The sequence below is a fragment of the Mus musculus genome, chromosome 11 (assembly GCF_000001635.26).
Source record: "Mus musculus strain C57BL/6J chromosome 11, GRCm38.p6 C57BL/6J".
NCBI lineage: Eukaryota > Metazoa > Chordata > Mammalia > Rodentia > Muridae > Mus > Mus musculus.
Window position 1 is genome coordinate 79873741 of NC_000077.6, and position 15612 is coordinate 79889352.

Below are 15612 nucleotides of genomic sequence, written 5' to 3' on the forward strand. Positions count from 1 at the left end.
AAAAGTGCCAGCCAGATAAAATGCGAGCTAATCGGTCAAGGAAAAAGCCAAAAGCGGCTGGCAAAGGCCAGCTTGCTGCTTGGCCTCTTGGCAGTCGGCTTCAAGGTCATAGTGCACCTCCACCCTATGCTGAGCCCCCGCCCTGTGTAGTGCATCAGCCCTGCGCAGAGAGGCAATGGACAGAGAGGCAATGCGCAGACTCGTTCATTCCAAAGGAGGAACAAAGGAAAATACAACAGGCATTTCCGGTCTTTGAAGGAGCCGAGGGTGGGCGTGTCCACGCTCCGGTAGCGTATATACAGATTAAAGAGCTTGCCGAGTCGGTCCGTAACTATGGAGTCAGTGCTAATTTCACTATAGCACAAGTGGAAAGGCTTGCGAATCACGCTATGACTCCTGGTGATTGGCAGACGGTAGTAAAAGCTGTAGCCCCCAGTATGGGAATGTATCTTGAGTGGAAAGCCTTGTGGCAGGACTCCTGCCAGACGCAGGCAAGGGCCAATGCCACCATGGAAGGGGATCAGAGAACGTGGACTTTTGAATTACTTACAGGTCAGGGACAACACGCTGCTAACCAGACAAATTATCATTGGGGAGCATATGCTCAGATCTCAGCTGCTGCTGTTAAGGCATGGAAAGCACTACCTAAGAAGGGAGAGGCAAGTGGGCAGTTGACCAAGATTACTCAAGGTGCACAAGAGTCCTTCTCAGATTTTGTGGCCAGAATGACAGAGGCAGCAGGGCGTATTTTTGGAGATTCAGAGCAAGCCGCCCCTCTGGTAGAACAGCTCATTTATGAGCAAGCCACACAGGAGTGCCGAGCAGCCATAGCCCCAAGAAAGAACAAAGGTTTACAAGACTGGCTCAGGGTTTGTCGGGAGCTTGGGGGACCTCTCACCAATGCAGGCTTAGCGGCTGCCATCCTTCAATCCCAAAAATGCTCCATGGGCAGAAATGATCGGAGGACATGTTTTAACTGCGGAAAGCCTGGGCATCTTAAGAAAGATTGCAGAGCTCCAGATAAAAAGCGGGGAACTCTCACTCTTTGCTCTAAGTGTGGCAAGGGTTATCATAGAGCCGACCAGTGTCGCTCTGTGAGGGATATAAAGGGCAGACTCCTTCCTCCGCAGTCAGAGAGGCGACCCAGGAAGACCCACAAGGGTGGAGCCTATACCATCCTTGCCCCCTGGAACCATGGGCCTTATTCTCGGCCGGGGTTCACTCACCTTGCAGGGCTTAGTAGTCCACCCTGGAGTTATGGATTGTCAACATTCCCCTGAAATACAGGTCCTGTGCTCAAGCCCCAAGGGCGTTTTTTCTATTAGCAAAGGAGATAGGATGGCTCAGCTGCTGCTCCTCCCTGATAATACCAGGGAGAAATCTGCAGGACCTGAGATAAAGAAAATGGGCTCCTCAGGAAATGATTCTGCCTATTTGGTTGTATCTTTGAATGATAGACCTAAGCTCCGCCTTAAGATCAACGGAAAAGAGTTTAAAGGCATCCTTGATACCGGAGCAGATAAAAGTATAATATCTATACATTGGTGGCCCAAAGCATGGCCCACCACAGAGTCATTTCATTCATTACAGGGCCTAGGATATCAATCATGTCCCACTATAAGCTCTGTTGCCTTGACGTGGGAATCCTCTGAAGGGCAGCAAGGGAAATTCATACCTTATGTGCTCCCACTCCCCGTTAACCTCTGGGGAAGGGATATTATGCAGCATTTGGGCCTTATTTTGTCTAATGAGAATGCCCCATTGAGAGGATATTCAGCTAAAGCAAAAAATATCATGGCAAAGATGGGTTATAAAGAAGGAAAAGGGTTAGGACGTCAAGAGCAAGGAAGGACAGAGCCCATATCACCTAATATCTAATGATTGGGCAGTTTTAGTTACCTCCTTTTCAGGAAAAATAGATAACCATTATCCAAAACATCCACTTTTACAGTTTGTCCAAAATCAATCTGTTGTGTTTCCACAAATAACAGTAAGAAACTCACTTAAAAATGGGATTGTGGTATATACTGATGGATCAAAAACTGGTATAGGTGCCTATGTGGCTAATGGTAAAGTGGTATCCAAACAATATAATGAAAATTCACCTCAAGTGGTAGAATGTTTAGTGGTTTTAGAAGTTTTAAAAACCTTTTTAGAACCCCTTAATATTGTGTCAGATTCCTGTTATGTGGTCAATGCAGTAAATCTTTTAGAAGTGGCTGGGATGTGAATAAAAGTTTCCGGGATTGTGCGTTACTTCCATTCAGTATGAGAAATTTACTAGGGCAGCTAATTTGTTAAAAGGTCTTTCTCAGTATATGTTACAGAATTGGACGGCTGAATTTGAACAGACCCTTCGGGAATTGAGACTTGCCATCATTCAGGTCAACTCCAAGCGCTTGGACCTGTCCCTGATCAAAGGATTACCCAATTGGATCTCCTCAGCATTTTCCTTCTTTAAAGAATGGATGGGGGTGGGATTATGTGGAGATACACTTTGCTGTGGATTAGTGTTGCTTCTTTGGTTGGTCTGTAAGCTTAAGGCCCAAACTAGGAGAGACAAGGTGGTTATTGCCCAGGCACTTGCAGCTCTAGAACATGGTGCTCCCCCTGATATATCTATGCTTAAGCAATAGGTCGCTGGCCATTCAGCTCTTGCACCTCATTGCACGGGATAGAGTGAGTGTGCTTCAGCAGCCCGAGAGAGTTGCATGGCTAAGCACTGCAGTAGAAGGGCTCTGCGGCACATATGAGCCTATTCTAGGGAGACATGTCATCTTTCAAGAAGGTTGAGTGTTCAAGTGTCCTTCCCCCAGGAAAAACAACACGGGACCAGACCAGGACCCCTCTGGGTGATGAGCCTGGGAGGAGGTTATGTGTACGGCTCCTTTACCTGCACACTGGGGATTTGACCTCTATCTCCACTCTCATTAATATGGGTGGCCTATTGCTCTTATTAAAAGAAAAGGGGGATCTGTGAGGAGCCGCCCTCACATTTGCCATTATAAGATGGCACTGACAGCTGTGTTCTAAGTGGTAAACATAGTCTGCACACATGCAGGGGCAGTTTTCCCACCATGTGTTCTGCCTTTCCCGTGATGACAACTGGGCCGATGGGCTGCAGCCAATCAGGGAGTAATACGTCCTAGGTGGAGGATAATTCTCCTTAAAAAGGGATGGGGTTTCGCCATTTCCCTTTCTTGCTCTCTTGCACTCTGGCTCCTGAAGATGTAAGCAATAAAGCTTTGCCGCAGAAGATTCTGGTTTGCTGTGTTCTTCCTGGCCGGGCGTGAGAACGCGTTAATAAGATTTATGTTTATGTGTGTGTGTGTGTGTGTACATGCCTGTATATGAGTGTGATTGTGTGTGTGTGTGATTGTGTGTGTGAGACACATGTGACCCCCCACATTCACACACACGCACGTGCACACACACACACACACACACACACACACACACACACACGGAAGTCAGAGGACAGCTTGCAGGAGGTGGTAATTTTCTTTTTTACCCTGTGTTTCCAGGGATCACACTCAGGCAGCAAGCACCTTCGCCTGCAGAAGCATCTGGCAGGCCTCACAACTTCTTTCTTAGCCCTCCCCCACACCACGACACACTCCAGCCAGTGTAAACACTTGCAGTTCTCTGAATTCACCAAGCTCATTCCTGCCTCTGCACTGAAAGTTACTTCCCTCTGCCCTCTTTTCTGGCAGATTCTGCCCAGTTACCTCCTTAAGGCCACCTCCTCTGGGAAGCTTTTCCTGACTGCAGGGAACTGTACTGGGGAGCTCTCCTCACATTCTCCCCCACACTGCTTGAGAAGTATCTCACCCCCTCCCCCTCAAGGCAGTGAGCCCTAGGAAAGCAAAAACAAGATCACTTCCCAGCTCCCAATACCTGGCACAAAGTAGACACTCAATAAACACTTATCTGTCTATCAAAGCCCTAAATCAATGAATATAGTACAGGCTGAGTTCTAGCAGCCAGCATTTATATCTGCTTTCAAAACCCATATCCTTGTGTTGCCCCGTGACTCCTGGGCAGGTTGGAGATGTGCTTAGTCTTTGGAAGGTTGTCCTCACGCCATGGTCATTTTTTAAGGGTTGCCTCTCTGCCGTTCCCCTAACGCATGCTTTCTAAAATGGCTGCACTCAGGGAATGCTAAGGCTGGTCTTACCCCCAGAGATTCCTATTTAACGGTCAGGAGGATAGCAGGGCTCTCTGGGGGATTGTAGTAGAGTTTATCATCATACAAGGCTGCGATGCTCCCTCTGCAGTGTGGCTCCTATTCACCCTTCAAAACTCAAGAGAAATGTTACCTCCTGAACGAAGTCTTCCCAAGACAGAACAGAATCCACCCCCTCTTCCCTCCCTGCAGGTTCTAGATCGGCACTTGTCACCCTTCATCCCCAATGCCTAGCACGGCATCTAACACCCTGAGATGCTCAAAGGACTCTGAATGGACAAATATGGGAATGAGCAAGAGCCCTGTGTCACTCTGGCTAAGGCTGAATGCTGGCCTGCACTGGGAAAAGAGGAGGAGTCTGAGTTATGTTCTGGAAGAGCTCTGCAGGCCTGAGGTCATTGCTGCAATACCAGAAATTACGACACCCCAGCCAAAGCGAGGCATGACCATTAAACAGAGTTCTCTCCTTGTACTTCGCTGGTTAGGCTTGACAATGCATTATTAAAAAAAAAAATACTGAATAAATAATGAAACGATGTCCCAGGAACCACGATTGAGAAGGGCTCTGGTGGCCACTTTTCAAAGCAGAAGCACAGCTGTTCCCTGGGGCAGGGACAAGTCCCTTTGCCCTGTCCTGGATATGTGGGAATATCCTGGACACTCAGGAGGGCTGGCTGTACAGAATATGACCTTTGGCACTCAGTGGTTGGACACATGTCCTCTTTATAACAGTAGAAATACAATGTAAATCGCTTACATTGTTGTTAATTTATTGTAGCCACATTTTAAAAGTTAAAAGCAGCAGGCAGTGGTGGTGCAGGTCTTTAATTCCAGCACTGGAGAGGCAGAGGCAGGGGGACCTCTATGAGTTCCTAACTGCCCTGTTTTACATAACAAGTTCCCAGGTCAGACAGGGCCACATAGTGACACTCTATAAGTGAGACTCATTCAAGCTCCTGTATAGAGAAGTGGCCCATTAAGAGGCTTGACACCAATGCCTCCTCTAGGGTGATGTGCACCAACCCCATACCTGGCTTCGGATTTGGATTAAAGTCCTCTAGTTCTATGGGATCCATCTCATCAGTCTCTCCCACTTCCTTCCTCTCAAGAAGTTGTTTCCAGCAAAGATAGTTTATAGAAATTTGTATTTTTAAAGCTCCAAGACAGGCTGTCTTTCACAAGAATTGGATTCATCCTGTGTTGTAGGTAAAGATCGATTTTGAAAATGTTCACAGACTGTGTTCTCAAAGTGCTTGAAATCCCAGCCCTGGAGAGGTGGAGACCGGTGGATCCCCCAGCTTGCTGGCCAGCCAGCCTAGCCTACTTTGTGAGTTTCAGGCCATTCAAGGACCCTGTCAAAAAAAAAAAAAAAAAAAGTATAAAACTTTTAAAAGTGGTTGGTTGTAGAGATGGCTCAGCTGGTAAAGCAACTCGGAACCCAATTCTGGTGCCCTGAGTTCAGTCCTGGAACCTGCAGGAAGACAGAGGACGGAAGGCGAGTGTTAGCTCCACAGAGTTGCCCTGTGACTTCCACACACGTGTGGAGGAGCACACAATAATAATAAATAATTGTTTAAAGGTGGGGAACACCTGAGGAAACGACACCTAAAAATGATTATGATTATGACAGTTTCACTGGTGACTTCTGGGATATCAGAACCCAAGGACACCTTTTTTTTTTTTTTTTTTTTTTTAGTTTTTGGAGACAAAAACTAAACTAGTTTTCTCTGTATAGCCCTAGTTGTCCTGTAACTCCTTCTATTGACCAGGCTGGCCTCCAGCTCAGAGACTGTCCTGCCTCTGCCTCTGGAGTGCTGGGACTAAAGGCATTTGCTGCTGCCACCTGGCACCAAGGGCAACCTTTTAAAAGATTTTTTGTTTCTTTGTTTGTTTATATGTGTGTGAGTGTTTTGCATGTGTGTATATAAGTGTATCATGTGTGTGGGGTGCCCTTAGAGACCAGAAGAGGGCATTATACCCCCCAGGACAGTGGTTCTCAACCTTCCTAATCCTGGGACCCTTTAATTCCATTCCTCATGTTGTAATGAACCCCAAGCATAAAATTATTTTGTTGCTACTTCATAACTGTAAGTTGCTACTGTTATAAACTGTCATGTAAATATTTGGTGTGCAGGATATCTGATATATGACCCCAAGGGGGTCACAACCCACAGGTTGAAAACTGCTGCCCTAGGAAGAAGATAATTTTTATGTTAAGAAAAAAAATCCATGGATAGGACTCTTTGTGGTAAAGCTATACAGTAAATGTTCCTGTAATTATAAAGACAACTCAGACAGCCATGGCTCCCGGGAACCAACAAGGCCAGAAGATGCCAAGAGAGCGTGCTCGTGTAAGTAGAAAATGCCGCTTAAACTTGGCCTGGCTTTAGACCACCATCCCATGCTAGAAAACCATCTCTTACACTCAGGGAAATGAATAGTTGCATACAGGTAATGCTCTAGAAGATGAGAAACTGAGGCAGGCCTGGGTTCCAACTAGACCTGGAGAAGAGAGTAGGAAGAACCCAGCCAAGCTTCTAGAACACACTGCTAACATCCCCCTGGAGGAGCTGTGCATCACTGAGGCTGCAGAAGCTGAGGCTGGGTCCAGTGAGTTTTGGGTGGCAACCATACTGTATTCTCAATACAAAAACACAGCGTGGAGAGGGAACAGTTGTTCCTCTACCAGGAGATGTCTCCATCCTAGCCCTAAGAAGGGATCAGAATGTAGACTCGGGCAACAGAAATCCACTGGAAAGGGAAAGTGGAACCCTGCTTTCTGAGCTGCAGGAGTCAGAGGCATGGCCTGGGCAGAAGGCAAGCAGGCTCTATGACATGCCCACCAGCTCATGTCAAATCCAGGATGCCGGGACGGCAAGTGACAACAGGGGTGATCAGCTGAGTGAATACGTAATCCCTGAGAGAGTTGCGGACATGAAAGGAAGACACACATGAACTAAGACACAGTCTGGATGCTAGGAATGTGACGATCTCTCAGGAACTACCCACTGAGCCCGGGCTTGTTTGCACCCTTCCTCTAGCCTGTGGGTCTTCAGAAACATAATGCTTTCTTACCTTAAGTCTCCAAGATAATCCTGGCGCAGAAAAGACAGCTCAGTGAGAAGAGCCTAAAGGCTATAGACCTGAGTTTGAGCCCCAGGGACACACATGGTGGAAGGAAAGAAGCAACTCCTAAAAGTTGTCCTCGGATGCATGAAGCATGGTATGTGCCCACCCACTGAGCCCATCCCCACCCCCACATAAATCAATAAGTACATAACTGAATGTTTAGGGGGGTTGTTTTTGTATTTGAGGGAAAGCGTTCAGTCATCACAACCTACATGAAGTGAGAACAGGCATAAGTCTGCAGAGAAAGCCGAAGCTGAAGCAAGAGGCCCTCGTGCCATAGAGATTCCCCGTCCCCTTTCTCTCTTTGGTCCCTTTCCAAAGAAAGGGACACCTGCTCTGGATCTTTAAATGTGCCTCTCCACAGAGCACACCTCCAGAGACAGCACCATTGAGAAGCCAACAGAAAGTTCTAATGAAAAAGACAGGGCCTGTGCTGGTGAGATGGCTTAGGGTAAAGGCGCTTTCCGCCGAGCCTGATAACCTGAGTTCAACTCTCTGAATCTACATGACAGGAGGAGAAACGGGACTCCATGTGTTGTCTTCTGACCTGGACACACATGTGACAGCAGGCGGGTCACAGACACGCACACACACACACACACAGTGTAGTTTTAAAAATCATTTTTAAAACAAACAAACAAAAAACAACCAGCCGGGCGGTGGTGGCACACGCCTTTAATCCCAGCACTTGGGAGGCAGAGGCAGGCGGATTTCTGAGTTCGAGACCAGCCTGGTCTACAGAGTGAGTTCCAGGATAGCCAGGGCTACACAGAGAGACCTCTCTGTCTCAAAAAAAAAATGGGGGTGGGGGTTGGGGTGGAGGGTGGTAAGCCTGGTGTCCAGGCAAGCACTACAGTTAAAGCAGATGTTCAGGAATAAAACCGCGGATAGGACAGCCCACCAGGATGTTCTTCCCAGCTGTGATCTGTCACAATTAATGAAAATGACCCCAACAGGGAGGAGGAGCTAGCTGTATCTCAGAGCATTCCCTGCCTCGAGTGAACAGACAAGAAAGGAGCTGGGACCTGACCAGTCCATCGGAAGGAAGTCCCCAGCAAGGATGTTCTGTCCACAGCACTCACAGCATTCACAGGACCCACAGGACCCTCAGCACCCACAGCAGACACAGCACCCACAGCAGCAGACACAGTACCCACAGCAGACACAACACCCACAGCAGACACAGCACCCACAGCACCCACAGCAGACACAGCACCCACAGCACCCACAGCAGACACAGCACCCACAGCACCCACAGCAGACACAGTACCCACAGCAGACACAATACCCACAGCAGGCACAGCACCCACAGCACCCACAGCAGACACAGCACCCACAGCACTCACAGCAGACACAGCACCCACAGCAGACACAGCACCCACAGCACCCACAGCAGACACAGTACCCACAGCAGACACAGCAGACACAGCACCCACAGCACCCACAGCAGACACAGAACCCACAGCAGACACAACACCCACAGCATCCACAGCAGACACAGAACCCACAGCAGACACAACACCCACAGCATCCACAGCAGACACAGAACCCACAGCAGACACAACACCCACAGCATCCACAGCAGACACAGAACCCACAGCAGACACAGAACCCACAGCAGGGGGATTCAGGTAACTGTGGCCTCTGTTCTCTGGCAGCTTCCTAATAAAATGCAGGCATGGTTCTAGTGCCTAGCTAGTTAAGAAAAAGGAATTCAAAATGGACATAAAACAAAAATATATAAAAGGAATATCTATGATATAATCATGAAGCAGAGGCAGGAAGATCTCTATGAGTTTGAAGCCAGACTGGTCTACATAGCAAGCCCATGGCCAAAGTACATAGTGAGACCTTGCGTCAAATAAAGAAAGGAAGAGAGAGAGAGAGAGAGAGAGAGAGAGAGAGAGAGAGAGGAATCACCCACACTGAACTGTGCCAGGCACCTGGATGCCTTCATGTGGTCATGAGAAGCCTCACCTTGCCACTGGGAGCCACCACCATGAAAGGTAGTTGCTTCTACTGCCATCTATATTAGCAAAGGACCTGCTGTATATTGTGCCTCTGTGTAATCAAGGTCTGCATGGCTGCAGCTAATTGACTAAGCCTGGTCCCAGGCTTATGTCCTGGCCCCTGAACGGCCAGGAATGTAAAGTCTGATGTCCCCGCTGGAGTGACTGATGTAAGAGGAATGTCCCTGGAAGGTTACAGTGTGGTGGTACACATCTGCGAACACTGAGGAGAAGGCACGGAAGGTGCAAATTTGAGGCCAGCCTGGGCTACACAGTGAGTTCCAGGTCAGCCTGGGCTATAGAGGGAGACCTTATCTTAACAAAGAAACAAACAGTGGCTTCGTGGATGGTTCAGAGGACAAAGTGCCTTCTGCACAAGGACACTGACCTGATTTGGATCTCCAGCACCTGTGTAAAGAGCCAGGTGTGACAGTGTGTCCCCTCCAGTTCTGGGGGTGGAGATGGGGACCCCTCAGGTTTACTGGCCAGAAGTCCAGCCAAGATGACAAGCCGTTTCAAGTAATAAAGTGGAGAAGTGACTAAGGAAGACACCCAACACCAATTTCTAACCTCTACACACGCACATGTGAGACCCCGGCTTAAAGCATTTCTCCCTGAAAGGTAGAGCCCCTAAAGCATTTCCCCAAGCTTGTTTTCCCTGGTCTTTAAAAATACAGCTAGAAAGAAGCTCTTTGTTCTCTATAGCCAGCAAAAAGCCTTTTAGTTTCTATACTGTACAGCCAGAGATGCCTGCCTTCCTGTGCGAAGGACACGGAGATAAAAATTCAGAAAGAACTCATTCCCCACTCCTGCCTTGTAAATTTCACCAAGGACACCCAGAACTCTTCCCAACTCCTCCCAACTCTCCTCCCAACTCCTCAGCTAGTTGTTAAAAACCCCCTACTGTCACCGCTCCGGTCGAACTCCCCTGCCCTGCCCTGCGGAGGGACTTCGTCCTCAGCTAGCTGATAATAAAACCTCTTGCAGTTTGCATCAGGTGTGGTTTTCTCTCGGGTCACTGGGGTGCTGGCCAGCTCATCCCGGGACTTGAGCGGAGTTCCAGCTTCGGGGGTCTTACAGAGAGAGAGATAGAGAGAACATGCACACACAAAAATAGGGGACATTACATTACAAGGTGACTCAAGTTCATAGTGGAGATAGTGTGCTTAATACCACTAAACTGTACATTTAGAAACCGTGAGAGGCTAAAAAGGCAACTCAGCAATTAAAAGTACTAGCTGCCCTTCCAGAGGACCCAGGTTCAATCCTTGTGGAGTTATAGCCATCTGTAACTCCAGTTCCAGGGGATCTAATGCTGTCCTCTGGTCTCCTCCAGAAACATTCACAGCACACAGAAAATAAATGCAGGTAAAACATCCATACACATAAAACTAAATAAGAAAAAATGTAAACCAACCTCTCCCCAAATTTTAATGAAAAAAACAAACAAACAAACAAACAAAAAACAGTTAAGGCATACCTCTTGTTGTTTTGAGACAGAGTAGCCTTAACTGTCCTGGAAGTCACTTCATAAAGCAGATAGCCTTAAACTCACAGAAATCCTCCTGCCTCTACTTCCCAAGTGCTGGGGTTAAAGGCATGTGCGGCCATACTGGGCAGTTATGTTTATTTTAACACAACTAAAACTTAACTGAATAAGCAACAAGACCACATGGGACAGCTGTAAATGTACCTCAGTGAATCTCAACAACCACTTGGAGAGTAAGATAATAGAGGAATTAGGCAGGGACACTGGATCCCTAGACAAGCAGGGGTCAGAGACATCGGTTAGACTTGCTCAGCTTACTGAGTGTCTTCTGTGTACCTTGAACTTTCTGTCATCATAACTCACACGAGACGACCGTCATTACATAATTTTACCAAGTTAGTAGTGACCGCCATGCTCACACAGTGTCCACAGGGCTCACCTAATGTCCACAGTGCTCACCTAGTGACCTCAGTGCCACCTAGTGTCCTCAGTGCTCCCCAGTGTCCACAGTACTCAGCTAGTGTTCCCAGCGTGCCTGATGCTTTCACTCAGTCTCACCACAACCCAGGAGGAGGACCATGGCTCTGCTCAGAAGGCACAGCTTATGACCCTGAGGGGAAGGGGTCAGAGTTCGTCCACAGAAGCATAAAATGAAGTTAGTGGGTTCGAAGTAAAGATCTAGAAAAACCTACAGAAAAATGGTAAAGAAGAGCCTTCAACCCCAGTGAGATGGTTCTGGGGGTTAAAGGTGTTTGCCATGCATGTCAGGTGACCTGATTTGAATCCCTGAAATCCACAGGAAGGGGCAAGAATAGAATTAACTCCACAGACTCATCCTCTGACCTCTACGTGTCTGCCACAGCACACCCACCCATGTATAAGCACCATGAACACATACATAATAATATAAATTTTAAATTAAAAAAATTTTAAAGAAGAGATCTCAGCACATTTATGTCTTTGTTAAAGATTTATTTGTTTTTTTTATTCTATGTGTATGGGTATTTTGCCTACGCGTATGTATGTGCACCATGTGGAGCCTGTAGGGGTCAGAAGAGGGCATCAGATCCTCTGGAACTGGAGTAAGAGATGGTTGTGAACCACCTCGCAGGTGCTGGGACTAAACCTGGGTCCTCTGTTAGAGCTGTAAGTTTTCTTAACCACTGAGTCATCCAAACCTTGTACTTAGGTTTTGGTGACCACAGAAATGAGGTGTCTGGAACAGAAGGGTATGTGAACATATGGGATCTATACCTAGTCAAAACTAAAACAACCGGCCTACAACCGGCCTACAACCGGCCTCCATCCCTACATCAGGAAGTCTGACAGTAAGCCTCCTCCCTTACCATATATAGTCATGAGGGAAAACACGAAAGGCAAACAGAGTAGTCACTGAAACACATGCGCAGGAAGCAGTCATTCCAAATGGGCCCACACAGAGTCCGGGAAGCTGCAGCTTAGGAAGGCCTTGGGAGGACTTTAGACTGCAGTGTCCCAGGGGAGGACCTAAGAGGACGTTAGCCTGCAGTGTAAGCTGGAGTCACGGGGTATATCATCTGAAGCTCATATAATAAAGGATTAACTTGAACCTGCTCACTCTAAGGAATGTGTGGGTCAGCCAACACCTGTTGCATCTCTCACTGATGTGGACCAAAGTCTGTATGGCTGCCCAACCATGCGCTCGAGTTTGCTTGTTTATCTACGATCACACCTGCTCTGTCTGGAGGGAAGCCCAGGCAGACTAGGGTGACAGTTCCCCGTTTCACAGTTGATTCAGATTGGGCAGAGGTTGTGTGTCAGGCCCAAGATTGCACGGAGCTAGCAGGCAAGGAAACTGGGATCTGGACCTCACCACAGGAGAAGGTATAAGTCCCTGTTCCAACCCTAGCTAGCTACATACCCGCAACAAGTTACAAGTTCCCTTAGCTGGTCTGACCATATCTGCTATTACTAAAAAGGTGGCCAAAATGTCAGCCTACCAGAATAGTTGAGAAAGTTGGAATGAAGCTTATCAAGTGTTGGCCAGGGACCCAGCTCCCACTGAGGAGGGCTGAGGAACAGGGTCATGTGGTTACCACTATCAAACATAAACACTATTTTTTTTCTTTCTTGGGAAGTCTTACATAGCCCAGGCTGGCCTCTAACTTGCTATGTACCCTGGAGGAGCTTTGTCTGTGATCCTCCTGTCTCTACTTCCTGAGAACTGGGATTCTGGGCTTGCACAGCTACACCCAGTACTGGGGGTAGACCCAGGCCTTCCTATATGCTAAGCAAGCTCTCTACCAATGAGCTACAGCCCCAACTCCCGGCCACAGGTGTACGATCTTGCTGTTCTTCCTCCAAACTCCATGCCCGCAGCCCACGTGAGGGTTGGGGTGGGAGGGTACAAAGGATTAACCTACCAAGGAAACCCAACTGTCTCTATCAAGGGTAAGTCTGTGTGCATTTCCTCCATGGAAATACCAATGGCAGCCATGCAGAGTAGAACAGGATGAAGGTAACCCAGCTCTGTCCTGAAAAGGGCCTGCCTCAAACTCTGTAATGAGAGCTCCCTCCTGCCCTGCCCTTTTTTGCCTTCCACCAGGGAAATGGCTGACTAAGCCAGTAGCTCTCAGCTTTGGCTGTACCCTGTCTCCTGAGGCATAGCTAAGAGATCAGGTTTGCAACTTGAGCATTAGAGGGCACAAAGGGGTCCCCAGGGTGAGAACCCCACACTTGGGCAGAGTTGAAGTTCACAGCCAACTAGATAGAAGGGCGAAGGTGTGTGGTTTTGGGGGGGGAGGGTCAGAGAACTAAATGGGCCTTTGAGGGCAATGATGAGGGCTAGATAGAGTATATACCCGAGGGTACTAGCCCCTCAGAAATCATGATAGAAACAGGAGAAGCTCTGCCTCTGACCAACAACTGCAGATGTCAAAGCAGACCTCAGATGTCAGGAAGAAAGCACCACCTTCAGCTGGAACCATCTCCCTCACTGTCAGACTCAGGGCAAGGCCTTCACAGCCCACAAAGAGACCTCTGGGCCTTGGGAGGCAAGAGCCGCAGCCATCTGCAAACAGTGTATTGCCATTTTGGATATGAAGTCGGATAGCCAAAACACATTAGTATTTTATTAGCAACCCCTAAAAGCTCCTGCAGTGGCTGGAGTCACAGCTCCAGAGGACGCTAGTTTCATATATTTATTTTATGTGTTCAGTGTGTGATTTGCACTAGCTGGCATGGCAGGACACTCAGCACTAACGCATTTTTACTGCATTACTGTGACTTCCCACATGATTCGGACTTTATCGACTGCTTGTACAAGGTCTAGACAGCAGCCACGGGGCTCCCAGGGGCCCCTCTGCTTTCCCTGTGTATCTGCCCATCTCTGCTATTGAAAGGCTTCTTGCCTTGATGTGGCCTCTTCCATATCCAATCTTCCCTCTCTTCTCAGAGTTTCTTTCTTCTATGGCTCCCCAGAGTCCTTCTGTCCATCTTTCTTCCTTCTTTCCTTCCTTCCTTCCTTCCCTCCCTCCCTCCTTCCTTTCACTCAAGCAGAGTCTCATCTATAGACCAGGCTGACATCAAACTCTTCCCATCCTCCTGCCTCGGCCTCCCAAGTGCTGGGATTCTATCCCTACCATTGTGGTACTTCTTAAAACATTTTTATACTCAGTTAAGAAATCTTCAAATGTATAGTGTGTAAGTAAAATCCCATGAAAACACAGTTCTTAGAATAACATTTATGCTGTGTATTAAAGTCAAAAGTGATAGTCTGTTAGATATTGTTAGATATAAAATTCTAACACTGTTTGGGACATAGCTCAGTTGATAGAGTGCTTGCCCTAGCAGGCATGGAGCCCTGGGCTCAATCCCAAATGCTGCATGAAGAAGTCATGTGTGCCTGTAATCCCAGAACTCCCCAAATTAAAGTGGGAACTGAGTTCAAGGTCAACCTGAAATATCTGAAACCCTGTCAAAAGAAAAAACGGAAGGAAAGAAGGAGAGAGAAACAAGGAAGGAAAGAAGAAGAGAGAAACTTACTAACTTTTTTTTTTTTTGAAATAGTGTTTCTCTGTATAGCCCTGGCTGTCCTGGAACTCACTTTGTGGACCAGGCTGGCCTCAAACTCAGAAATGCACCTGCCTCTGCCTCCCAAGTGCTGGGATTAAAGGCATGCGCCACCACGGCCAGTGGTACTAACTTCTTAAAGATAACTTTAAAACTTAGAAATGCAGAGCATCTCACTGGCAGCCACTGGGGCCTCTGGGAAGCAGAGGCCAAGCAGGCATCAGTAGTGGAAGATCTATTGAGGACAGTGATGTCAAAAACAAAGGAGGGGGGAGTGCAGGGAAGTGGCCGCGCACATGGTTAGTCCCAGAACTTGGGAGGCTGATGCAGAGGGGATCTCTATATGTTTAAGGCCAGCCTGATCTACAGAATGAGTTCCAGGACAACTGGGGCTGCCCAGTGAAACTCTGTCTTGAAAAAAATGGAAAAGGAAAAAAAGGGGGAGGTGCAAAGTGGGACCCAGGAGAGAAAGCACACTAGATCTGATCCTGTGGAAGGAAAGGGGTGGGGTTGGGGGAGCAGGGTCAGGGCTGAGATAAGATGCAGAGCTCCCACAGCCTTGGTCAACTAGAGGCTGCTAAGATGCTTCATCCAGAGGCTCTCATCCTGGAAGGAGGGCCGAGCACCACTCTTCTATGGCTCCACGTTGCTCCCACCACCTCCTGCCCATTTGTGGTATTGTAGGCTTTGACCTCCATGTTACAATCACCTCCATCTCCAATCGGTCCAACCTTTATAAGTCCTAAGTT